General features: G+C 41.6%; 1 pseudogene; it reads right to left on the minus strand.

The window, feature by feature from the left end:
- Window positions 1-879: 879 nt before the first annotated feature.
- LOC130514268 (piggyBac transposable element-derived protein 4-like) lies at window positions 880-2,747 on the minus strand (annotated as a pseudogene).
- Window positions 2,748-11,822: the final 9,075 nt, after the last annotated feature.

Raw genomic sequence — 11,822 nt, forward strand, 5'->3', positions numbered from 1 at the left:
GTTCGATTCAGATGGTTAAGAAGAGGAATTCGGGATGTTGGACATTGAAATAGCGCAGCTGTTACAAAAGATGAAAACTTTGGTTTTGTGGCGAAAGAATGAATATTTTGTTCAATAAATGTGTCGAAACTCACTGTTTTACTTCTGTTGTCATTTTTTACTGTATGTTTCAGCATGCGCCTAATAATACGGTGCGCCTTATGTATGTTTTAAATACAGAAATAGCACCATAACTGAGACTGCGCCTTTTAATACAGTGCGCCTTATGGTCGTTGTAGATGTAACTTATTTTGATGAACAGTTCAAGACAGAAGACTCATTTTCAGGTACTGTACATAAATGTTTTTTTAATTGGGTTAAGGGGTTAGGGCAGGGGTCCCCAAAGTTTTTCCTGTGAGGGCCACATAACTTTTCCCTTCTCTGATAAGGGGCCAGGCTCAGTTTGTAACAGAAAAAGTGTGAGGATTGCAGGAGTGCCGAAAGGTAAAAATGTATTGTTTTCAAGAAAGCACAATCAAATAACCCTTTCTGGATTCTTCACATAACAAAAGTCCATGGAACATAAACTTTCTGTTGTGCCATGCACAATCTTAACAGGTCCAAGTTCAGCTTAGTTGTCAGAGCAGAATCTCTTACTTAACTCTCCTGTTGTCCTCATTGTCTGTATAGACCCTGTGTCCTCTGGGTCAAAATGCAGCTTAATTGAATTTTTAACACCGAATTTCATCTTGCATGAAGAAACAACTTGTCATTCACCACAAAATGTGTTAATACCTGAGTTTTGCCTCTTTACTTGTATTTCTATAGCTTAAGAAAAGGAAAAAAATGTGCAAAAAGGAGTTTTGAATGCATTTTTAATCATCCCAATGACTCAGTTTCTGTCTTTTTTTCCTCCAGTGAACAATTTTAAGACAATGTACAAAAATATGAAAAATAACATAACCCATTCAATTATTTAGCACATGTAGGGTAGTATGCAAGTGCACAGCTTTTGCAGATATATTTCTTACACTTGCAGCACACAGTATGTGTTTTACAGTCCTTCTTTTGAGGGCAAAACTGACATCTCTTCCTCTTACTTGCCCTAGCTGGGGAAGTGGCTGTGGTAGCTGGATCGTCAGGTTGATCAGGAGCTCCTGCACTCTGAATAGCTTTCACAACTGCTGCTGAGGCTTCTGTGTGGGGGACATGCTTCCTTCTTTCAATGAGTGGAATTACAAGTGCCGTTCCTAGCTGCTCCAGGAACACCCTCCTCTTGTTCTGCTTACGAGACATCCAGGTCGGGTTGATCTCTCTCCAAATCACAAAGGCATTGTAGGAGGAAACATCAATGATGTTGTGGAAGATGACCAGGGGCCAGCGGGCAGTCATCCTTCTGCAGCTGTATGCTCCAATCACCTTATCTAGGTTGTCCACACCTCCTTTGTTGCGGCTGTAGTCTAGGATGATGACTGGCTTCCTGTCCTTACGATCGCTAATGTCACCGCCTGTGTGCAATGTGCTCAGAAGAACTACATTCTTGTTTTTCTTTGGGAGGTATGAAACTAGAGTGGTGGTGGGTGTGAAGGCAAACTTTGATGAGAGGACCTCTCTCTCTTTTGATGCAAGCAGTGCAGGTGGGAGCTCAGGCTTGTTCTTTCGAACTATACCAACCATGGTGATCTTCCTCTTCAGGAGCTGCTGTCCGAGTTCATAAGAGGTGAAGAAATTATCACATGTCACATTGTGACCCCTCAGTCCCTCTGTCACATCAAGCACAACTCGCATCCCCTGTTTCTTCTCTGGGCTTCCACTGGTCGGCTTCCCGGTATAGACTTGCATTTTCCAAGCATAGCTTGATTTGGCATCGCAAGCCACCCGTGACTTAATCCCATTTTTGCTGGCTTGCTGGGCATATACTGCCGGAAAGGACAACGACCTTTGGACAGAAGACATTAGCATCAGTGATTAGTATCAGTGTCACAGAAAACAGTCAAAGAAATCAATAGTAAAAATCACTTTTATTAGAAATATGAAAATAGATTACCTCTAAATGGAACCAGTTGCTCATCCACTGTTACGTCAGGCCCTGGATTGTAGAGATAGGGCAGCCGCTCCACCCACTTGTCCCAGACCTCTCTTATGGCTGCAAGTTTGTCTGTCACACGTCTTGCTGGTCTTGACTCACGGTCATCAAATCGTAGCAGTCTTGAGTAGGTGTGAAAGAGTTTGAGTGGCATTGTGGCTCGGAAAATTGGTCTTCCACTCTCTGCGTCCCATAGACTAGCTGCAGCCTCACCTCGGGACCTGTATACACCTGCTAAGATTAGCAGCCCTAAGTAGGCCTGCAGGTCAGTCTCATCCATCTTTTTCCAGCTGTCTCCATATTTGCGAAAACCCTGCAGATTTGTCATCTTCAGGATTATTTTTTCTATTGCTGGTGTGATAAACAGGTAAAATGTAGAGACAATGTCACGGGCATGAGAAACGGCATACCTTGTGGGTCCTGGGGTCATCTTTATGACGTTGTGTTCTGCATGCCTGCCGTGTTGGTCATATTCTGCTGAGGACCATGTTATTTTGCCATTTTTTGAAAGAAAAGTCTCTCTTTCAGCTTCAGGGTTTTCTTCTTCTGAAGATGATTCATCATGCTCTGGGTTGTATTCCTCCCCATCTTTTTCTTCTGATAAATCCTCCACTTCCTCTTCTGAATCAGAGTTGTCTTGTTGGACATGCTGGACCTCTTCAGCATTATAACACGCACTCATGGTCTTAGCATAGAGAGAATTCGGGGTCCTGTCATCTGCAGCACCTTTATATTCTCTCTGCAGTCTGCGAGAACGCCACCTATCTTGTGTCGTTTATGTCTACTACTGATTGATCTGAGACACAACTAAAACACGAACATTCTGTGGTGTGTAAATAACTTTGTGACCTTGATTTCAACTCTATTTGCCTCACAGGTCATTTTGACCTGATGACCACCTTTGTACTTTTTTTGTACAGCTTACATGGAAATGGGAATAAAAGCAACATTTCACTTTTTCTACTGCTGGGGCCAATCTAGGAAAAGTCATACAATTTCAAGTTAAAAAAAATATTATTTAGGGGATTTTTGTTTTTGGTTTTTAATGCAGTGGCAGGTCATTTTGAACTGAGGACAACAGGAGGGTTTTAAGAGATCCAGGCCTTTCAATGGAGACAAGCCCAACATCCTTCAATATTTCCACCCACACTTCCAAAGGAGACGACCTGAACTTCTTCCCCTTCTGAGGAGATGTGATCAAAAATGTGGATTCGGAATGAAGAATTTTAGCAAGAATCATCTGACAGAGAGGTGGAGGGACCATCGAAATCTCTATGACACAGATGATTCCATAGATGTCAATCTGAACAATGGTGAGTCTCTCAATGTTCACTCTAAAGAAATATAGCACAGAAGTATATTTGGTCTTGTAACCATATATATAACCCAGGTCATGGTCTGGGGGTCCCCTTAGCGTGGCACCCAATCTGTGGGTGCAGTAATGTACAACCCAGTGCTCCTACACTCAGTTTGTGTGTTTGCTCCGAGTGTATAAATGAGAAGGTGAATGGAGGTCAAATGTGTAAATATTTTGGCTTCTAATTTTCGCCACCCTATGGAACTAACTGTGGTGCACAGGAACAATGGAAACATTTCTCACATTATATTTTGCTTTTACCGCAGAAAAATATGAACAAAAGGAACCCATCCCACATTTGACACAATCCTCTGAACCCACAGTCCCTTCAGAAGTCCCTGGTTCCAGTAACAGTGTAGGATCTTCTTTTGAGCCCATCATGCCCCAGTCATCCCTCCCTCAATCAGGTGAGCTGCTTATCAATCACATTTCCAGTAAAGTGCTGCTGATATTTGCTGACATTGTTAGAATTGGATTCTTACAAAAACGTTTATTCTTTGAAGTATGGTCAAGTATTTAGGTCTACAGTAGGTGAGCAATATACAGTCAAATCTAAATATCAATTTGATAAACATGACGGTAAATAACCAACCAGAAATAACAAGCACATACTAAAATTCTTTGAATACACCCATTTAAATCCTTAAAACAAACCCATTGAATTAAGCTCAAGCTAGCAAGTGAGTAATACTGTGGCTATTTCCTCCTCAGATTAGAAAACGACAACAAAGTTTTCACTGAATGGAAACATCTTCCCTACGAAATTGCGGCGATTGGCAGATGACTGCAACATTGACACCATCGCCTGGAACGACCTTCTCTATTAGATTCTCATCATCAATGAGAATAGAATCCTGGGCTCTAAGTACCCCTACCTGTTAATTTCTATAGGTATAACATTCACTTGTCAAACAAAGTCTTGGGGGCGAGAAGAACCTGTTGGAGGACTGCGGCTTGCTTTTCTGAGACAGGGGCGCTCCTTTGATGGTGTCCATATAATTACCCTGCCGGGTGAGGTAGGGCCACTCCACCTCTCTCTCTGGCCCACGCTCTTTATCGACGGGGGCATTGCAAAGGATGCGCTTCTTAGACTGCTTGTAGGCAAACTCTTCATTGATGGCTTTGGCATATCCATCCTGGATTCTTCTCGCACTCTTGCAATGGTCTCTCAGAAGACCCTTCTGAATATCTTCGGTTTCGTCGAACACCTTCATTCTGTGACTCATTTCTTCTCTTTCCTGCTCTCCGCCTCTTTTGGTCTTGCTTTCCCTTTCATCTGCCACCTTCTGAACGTACTCCTTGAACTGTCCAACTGCTGCCAGCCTCTTCCTCTCCTTTTCCTTTTCCTCAGCCTCTGTGGCATTTTTCTGAGCGGTCACAGCCTCAATGTACTGCTTCTCCTGTAGCCTGGCACGAGCGGCAGCCTTCTTCAGCTTGATGTCTGCCAGCTGTTTGTAGACAAAATATTGTGCGGTGCCTGAATCTTCTCCATCTTCCTCATCGCTGAAATCTTCTTGCGTCTTCAAATCGTGCCCATTGATCTTGTTCCTCACCTTCTTTTGCTTGGCCCAGAATGCAGCCAGAGAGTTGGTGTGAAGCTTTTTCTGGAGTTCCACTCTCTCTTGCCACTTCTGACCCTCGTCACACTTGAAGTGCATTTTCTTTTCATTAATCATGTTTTCCAAGTCATCCCTTTTCTTGCACTTCAGTTTGGAGGCAATCATTTCTGCATTTTCTCCATCCACTTTGGCCCTCGTCTGCTTCTCCTTTAACATCCTCACAAAGTTCTTGTCTAAATTATGATAATGATTGTGTGAAGGTGAAGGCGGCTCTATGCACTTTTCCGCGATGACTTCCTCAAGCACGATTAGATCTCTGGGGCGCTGATCCCTCCAACTTGCCTTCACAGGAGGCAGATGAAAAGCTGGCGGCTCTTCAGGCTCAGGCTTCCCTCTACGAAGAACAGGTTTATTTTTGGCTTGATTTTCTTCAACCACCTTGGGCTTTGTTTGAGCAGTAAATCTCCTCTCTAATCTTTCGTTATTTTGGCGATTTTGAGGTTTGGACTGCTCAAGAAGCGTCTGAATAAGTGGCACTGGCTTCTTTGGCTGTTTCAAAGTTTCTTCAGTAAGCATGATCTTATTTTTGCCTTGAGGCGGAGCGCCGATGTAAAAACGTGGCCTAGATTCACTGGACTTTTCCTTTTTCTTTTCGTTTATGTGGTCGATTAAACTACATGTTATAAGTTTTACTTTAGCCCGGAATTCCATGATTGTCGTTCGCTGTTGTTTCTGTTAGTATTTGACTGTTACCAGTTAAATTATATGGACGAACTATTTCAGCATATACATTATTTGAAAACCTTTATGAATTTGGCTTAAGGATCAAGCAGATATTAACTTTATATAAAAGACAATAGCGGGCTATAAAGCTGCAAAGTTATAGTTATCTTTTTATACAAAACACCAGAGGATAAATAGGATTTGAAGCATTGAAGTGCTGCGTATGTGTAACAAGAAATCCAAGACCACCACGTGTCTTTTAGATCCCCTCCCAACACACCTGTCTCTGGCTGCATTACCAATGATAGGCAGCTCTATCCTGGACCAGATTAATTGTTCTTTAGTGACAGGTTATGTACCCCGGTCCTACAAGGTGGCAGTGATTAAACCGTTGCGTATAAAACCATCACTGGATCCTGATGTCATAGCAAATTATAGGCCGATATCCTAACCCAACATCCATCATTATTTCCACCCCAACTTCAACCTGAACTTCTTCCCCTCTGAGGAGATGTGCTCAGAAAGTTCTGCTTAAAAAAACATCACTGGATCCTACGTATTAGCAAACCTATAACTCTATCCTAGTATACTCTATTTCTAGAAGTGTGGAGGACTCAGCGTGCAGGACAGCACAGATGCAGTCCTGTTTGAGATGTTTCAGTCAGGCTTTAGAGCTCATCACAGCACAGAAACAGCACTTCTTAAAGTTACTAATGATCTTATAGCTTTTTACAGTTTTACAAAAGATAGGAGGATTGACCTGTAGATTTATTATGTTCTATTTGTGGCCGAATGTATTGTGTTGCCTGACAACAATTATTAGATGGTGAAGCTAAGATGTGCCCTGACACTGTTGTCAATACCTTTGTACTTGTTATAAAGGCATTTTTTTGGGTTCAATCAGCACCCTAACCCCTGACCCTAATGAATTTACACATGTGATTTTCCCCTTATACTAAAGGGAATGTAATACTGGCAATCCACCTACAAATGGAAATAGTGTGATTCTTTCTATTTTGGAAATATATTCACTAATTGTATTCATTTTCTTTATTATTTCAGTATGACTGCAAACAATTAGGCTGGTTGAGGACCATTATTGCATTATCAATGTGTATTTCCATTCACATTGATGACAAATATAGAAATCTTGTTCTATAGTATGGTGTTAAAAAATTAAAAAATACCACTAATATCTTTAGTTATAAAACAATTTAATATCATAAATGTTACAAAATGCTCTATCTCATAAAAATAAGTCTAAAACAACAGTAAAACAAAAGATAGAAACTAGTAAAAGCCGGATCAAGTGTCGTAGTGTCTTAAAAGCCAGGGTGAAAAGGGGTTTTAAGATGGCTTTTAAAAAGGCTTAGGGAAGGAGCCTCCTGTCTAATGTCCAATGGCAGACTGTTCCATAATTTAGGAGCAACCATGGAAAAGACTCTCCCGTGTGTAGCAGTGTAGTAGGACTCATCCAACGCAGTTGTGAGGCTCTAAAGTATGAATGTGTTGATCCTTTGTTCTTTAGACTGATTGCAGTGTGATCCAGAGCACCTACACTCATTGTTCTGGAAGGAATAAGCCAAACACCCAACTATCATGTATCCAGACCAAACACTGAACATTCAAATGTTGTTCATCTTAATGTGTTGACAACTATTTCTTCACACAACACATCCTCTCATTTGCTTATAATGGCACCCCACCAGTTTGTGGCAATATTTGGATATTAAAATACTAACATTTCTGATTTGGGTGAACAGACACTGTTTCCTCTGTACTTAAAAGGCCTCTTCTTATACCCACATTACCACTTTCTGGGTGGAGCCAAGGGGAGCTTGGCTTTGATTTTGAATCATAAACTTAATATCAAAGAGAAGTAGGCTTTCTAGTTATAGTAGGTGTTGTAGATGTAACTTATTTTGATGAACAGTTCAAGACAGAAGACTCATTTTCAGGTATATAATGTTTTATTAATAGGGGTAAGGGGGTTAGGGTAAGGTCTTCTCCAGAATTAATCACCTTAGCCTCTCTTAGCCTTTTTTCAGTATTCACTGAAATAGTCCATATTATGAATGCACTTGCATACAATTCCCTCAAAAATCCTTTGATAAATTTTCACGTTATTGTTTCCACAGACCATAAAAGCCAACTTATAACATTGGTATATGATAAAAATGTGGGGAAAAAGCTAATTACATTTTTGAAATCAAAGCTCACATTAAGCTAGCATATTGGCAATAAAGTGAATGTTTTTCTCTTCCAGATCAGAATCAGAAAATGCAAAAAATGCAGTTGTCGCAGAATGCTAACAGCTTTCCAACACAATTGTGGCGCTTGGTCAGTGACTGTGAAATCAACGCAATCATCTGGAACGACCAGGGTGATGGGATCATCACCAGGTGTTTAAGAAGAGACAAGCCCAAGCTCCACCATTATTTCCACCCCTAATTCAAACGAAACCAACCTGATCTTCTTCCCCTTCTGAGAAGAGGCAACCTAAAATGTAGCGACAGGATAAAGGATGATACCAAGACTCATCTGACAGAGAGGTGGAGGGACCATCGTAATCTGGATGACACAGGTAATGATGCCATAGAGGTAAATCTGCATGAGCGTCTAGTTGTTAAATTCTTGGCTTAGTAAAATTCAACTGGACTTCCTTTGGTTTTAACCCTAACCCTAGTCCCTTTGGTTTTAACCCTAACCCTAGTCCCTTTGGTTTTAACCCTAACCCTAGTCCCTTTGGTTTTAACCCTAACCCATACCCAAACCCATACCCTAACCCTAGTCCCTTTGGTTTTAACCCTAACCCTAACCTTTACCCAAACCCTAACCCTAGTCCCTTTGGTTTTAACCCTAACCCTTACCCGAACACTTTGGTAACCCTAACCCCTGTGGGAAACACCATCACTTAACCGAGGAGGTGGCTTACAACACCAGCTTATCCAGTTTACCAAAGATTTGGGTTTGAAGGAAAGGAATAAAAAGAAGCCATCTTTGTTCATCTTAAAAATCCTCTGTCCTCAACAGAGGATGCTATGACAACAACACAGTATGTAGCTCTGGGATTCCAAAGAGTTCATTTAGAACTGAAGTGGCCTCTTGATGTGAAGACATGAAACTTTTGCAAATTGACAAAACTGAGCTGCATGTTTCAGTGTTGCTTTCAGTGTTTAAAAAGTATAGTAATCCTCATCACTCTGAAACTAAAGTTGAAGTCCACAGGAAAGTTGAACAGAGATTTGGCATCTTGTATTTTTGCTGTTTTGGCAGAAAACACCTTAGATGAAGAATTACTCACCCCCATCCCCCTTGTGACACGCTGTAAAACCAAGGTCCCTCCAGAAGATCACTATTCCAGTCATGATATGAGATATACTTTTGACTCCAACAAAGGATCATGCAAGGGTGGCCCCAAATCTCGATCCAAATCACCCACTCATTTGATTCTAGAAAATCCAGATGTGTTAGCTCCTGGCTACATGGTCCCAGGCGAGCACAATAGAAATTGTCCCATCATTGTAGTAGGGGCTGTCACACACAGCACAACAACAGCTAAGAAGTGTCTTGAACTTGTAAATTGATGTGCTACTAAATTGTGAGACATAATCTAAAAGGATTATCTGAACTGTTTCAGACCTTGGGCAGCACAAGGGCAGCTCTCTGATCACAGGCTTTGTCCCCTGCCATGATTCTAACCAGGTTGGTGAATTTTAGTGTAACAGATTCATCTTGTGAGCACTGGTGCCAGATTAACTGACCACCCAGTGGAGTACTTTGGTTTATTGTGACATCGTTGCTCAAAGCTAACAAACATTAATAAATTGTCTCTAACCTTTATATTTTACTTTTTCAGATGGGATCCCCAATGGAGATAGACCAGATTGAAGACCAAAATTCCACAGAGGTTGCAGAATTGCACCTTCCTTCAGCAAGGGTATTCCAGACATCATTTGTCGATTATCCTTTTTAAAAGCATTCATTTTTGTTTAGAATGCCATGAAAGATAGCTGAGATTTTCTTTACAGGAGGACTTTAAAATAGTGTAATAGATGAACTAAGATCATGTTTTACTCAAGTCTCATTTATACTCTCCTTGTTCTTAGGGTTAGGGTTAGGGTTATTCTTTAACAATTGCTCCATAGTATAAATAATATTTAATGTCTGTGATGGGTTCTGGGTGTGTCAGCAACAATAAACACTTTCTGCTTGCTTTGAGGCTGTCCAATTTCTATCAGTAATGGCATTGATTCCTTCACCATTCAGATTTCCATCCTCTGATTTGCTGGTCAGAGCAAAATTGTTAGAGGAACCAGGAACTGTAGACCATGTCCTTGTTGGTGGATGTCCAAAATTCGTCGGACAGTGAAGGCTGCTGTTGATCACACTGGGGAAAGGAGGGGGGCAGGAAGGCGGAACCAGGTCCAACTAAAAAAACGGCTTCAGCACAGACACTTGGAATGTTGGACACAGCTTGAGGGAAAAAGGCAACTTGGAAAGGGTGCAAGGGCGATGAGTTCAACATCTGGTCCACTGCGAAAGGTCTGAGAAACTGCAGAGCCAGTTTGGACGATTCTACCCGAAAGGGAAGGTCTTGAGAGGACCACCACTGAATGTAAACATCTTCCCTACAAAACTGTGGCGCTTGGTCAATGACGGTGACATTGACACCATTGTCTGGAACCAACAAGGTGACGGGATCATCATCAATAAGGATCTAATGGAGAAGGAGTTTTTGTCTTTGAATTACTTCGAAGCTTCCAGTTCTTCGAGTTTTGGATGACAGCTGAATTTGTATGGCTTCAAGAAATCCAGGCCTTTTATTAGAGACAAGCCCAACATCCATCATTATTTCCACCCCAACTTCAACCTGAACTTCTTCCCCTTCTGAGGAGATGTGCTCAGAAAGTTCTGCTTAAAAAAACATCACTGGATCCTGACGTATTAGCAAATTACAGGCCTATATCCAACCTTCCTTTTATCTCTAAGGTTCTTGAGAAGGTGGTGGTGACTCAGTTACTGGAGCACCTGCAGAGGAACAGCCTGTTTGAGATGTTTCAGTCAGGCTTTAGAGCTCATCACAGCACAGAAACAGCACTTCTTAAAGTTACTAATGATCTTCTCATAGCTTCAGATCATGGACTGGTCTCTATGCTGGTTCTGCTGGACCTCAGTGCTGCTTTTGATACAATTGATCACAGCATCCTGTTACAGAGACTGGAACATGTGATTGGGATTAAAGGGACAGCACTAGACTGGTTTAGATCATATTTATCTGATAGATACCAGTTTGCTCATGTCCATGGTGTTCCCTCCTCATACAGTAGGGTTAGCCACGGGGTTCCTCAAGGTTCTGTACTTGGACCAATCCTCTTCACCTTGTACATGCTTCCCTTAGGGAACATTATTCGGCAGCATGGGATAAATGTTCATTGTTATGCTGATGACACTCAGCTCTATTTATCCATGAAACCAGAGGAGACAGAGAAGTTAGTGAAGCTCCAGACCTGTCTTAAAGACATAAAGTCCTGGATGTCTTCAAATTCCCTCCTACTTAACTCAGGAAAAACTGAGGTCATGGTGTTTGGTCCTGAACCTCTCAGGGATAGATTAGATCACATGATCACTCTAGATGGTATCTCATTAACATCTAGTCTCTCTGTGAGGAATCTCGGAGTAACTTTTGACCAAAATCTCTCCTTCAACTCTCACATTAAATTAGTCTCTAGAAGTGCCTTTTTTCACCTGAGGAACATCACAAAGATCAGGAAGCTACTGACCCACCATTATGCTGAAAAGTTAGTCCAGCTTTTGTTACTTCCAGGCTGGACTATTGTAATTCTTTATTATCAGGGTGTCCAAATAACTCTTTAAGAAGCCTCCAGTTGATCCAAAATGCTGCAGCCAGAGTTCTGACAGGTATTGACCACAGAGATCACATGACTGCTGCCCGTTAAATTTAGAATAATTTTTAAAACCCTTCTTTTGACCTACCAGGTCCTCAGAGGCCGAGCTCCATCCTACCTGGAGGAGCTAGTGATACCTTATCAGCCCAATAGACCGCTCCTCTCTCAGAATGCTGGTCTACTTGTGGTTCCCAGAGTCTCTAGGAGTA

The sequence above is a fragment of the Takifugu flavidus genome, chromosome 17 (genome assembly GCF_003711565.1).
Source record: "Takifugu flavidus isolate HTHZ2018 chromosome 17, ASM371156v2, whole genome shotgun sequence".
NCBI classification, from domain to species: domain Eukaryota; kingdom Metazoa; phylum Chordata; class Actinopteri; order Tetraodontiformes; family Tetraodontidae; genus Takifugu; species Takifugu flavidus.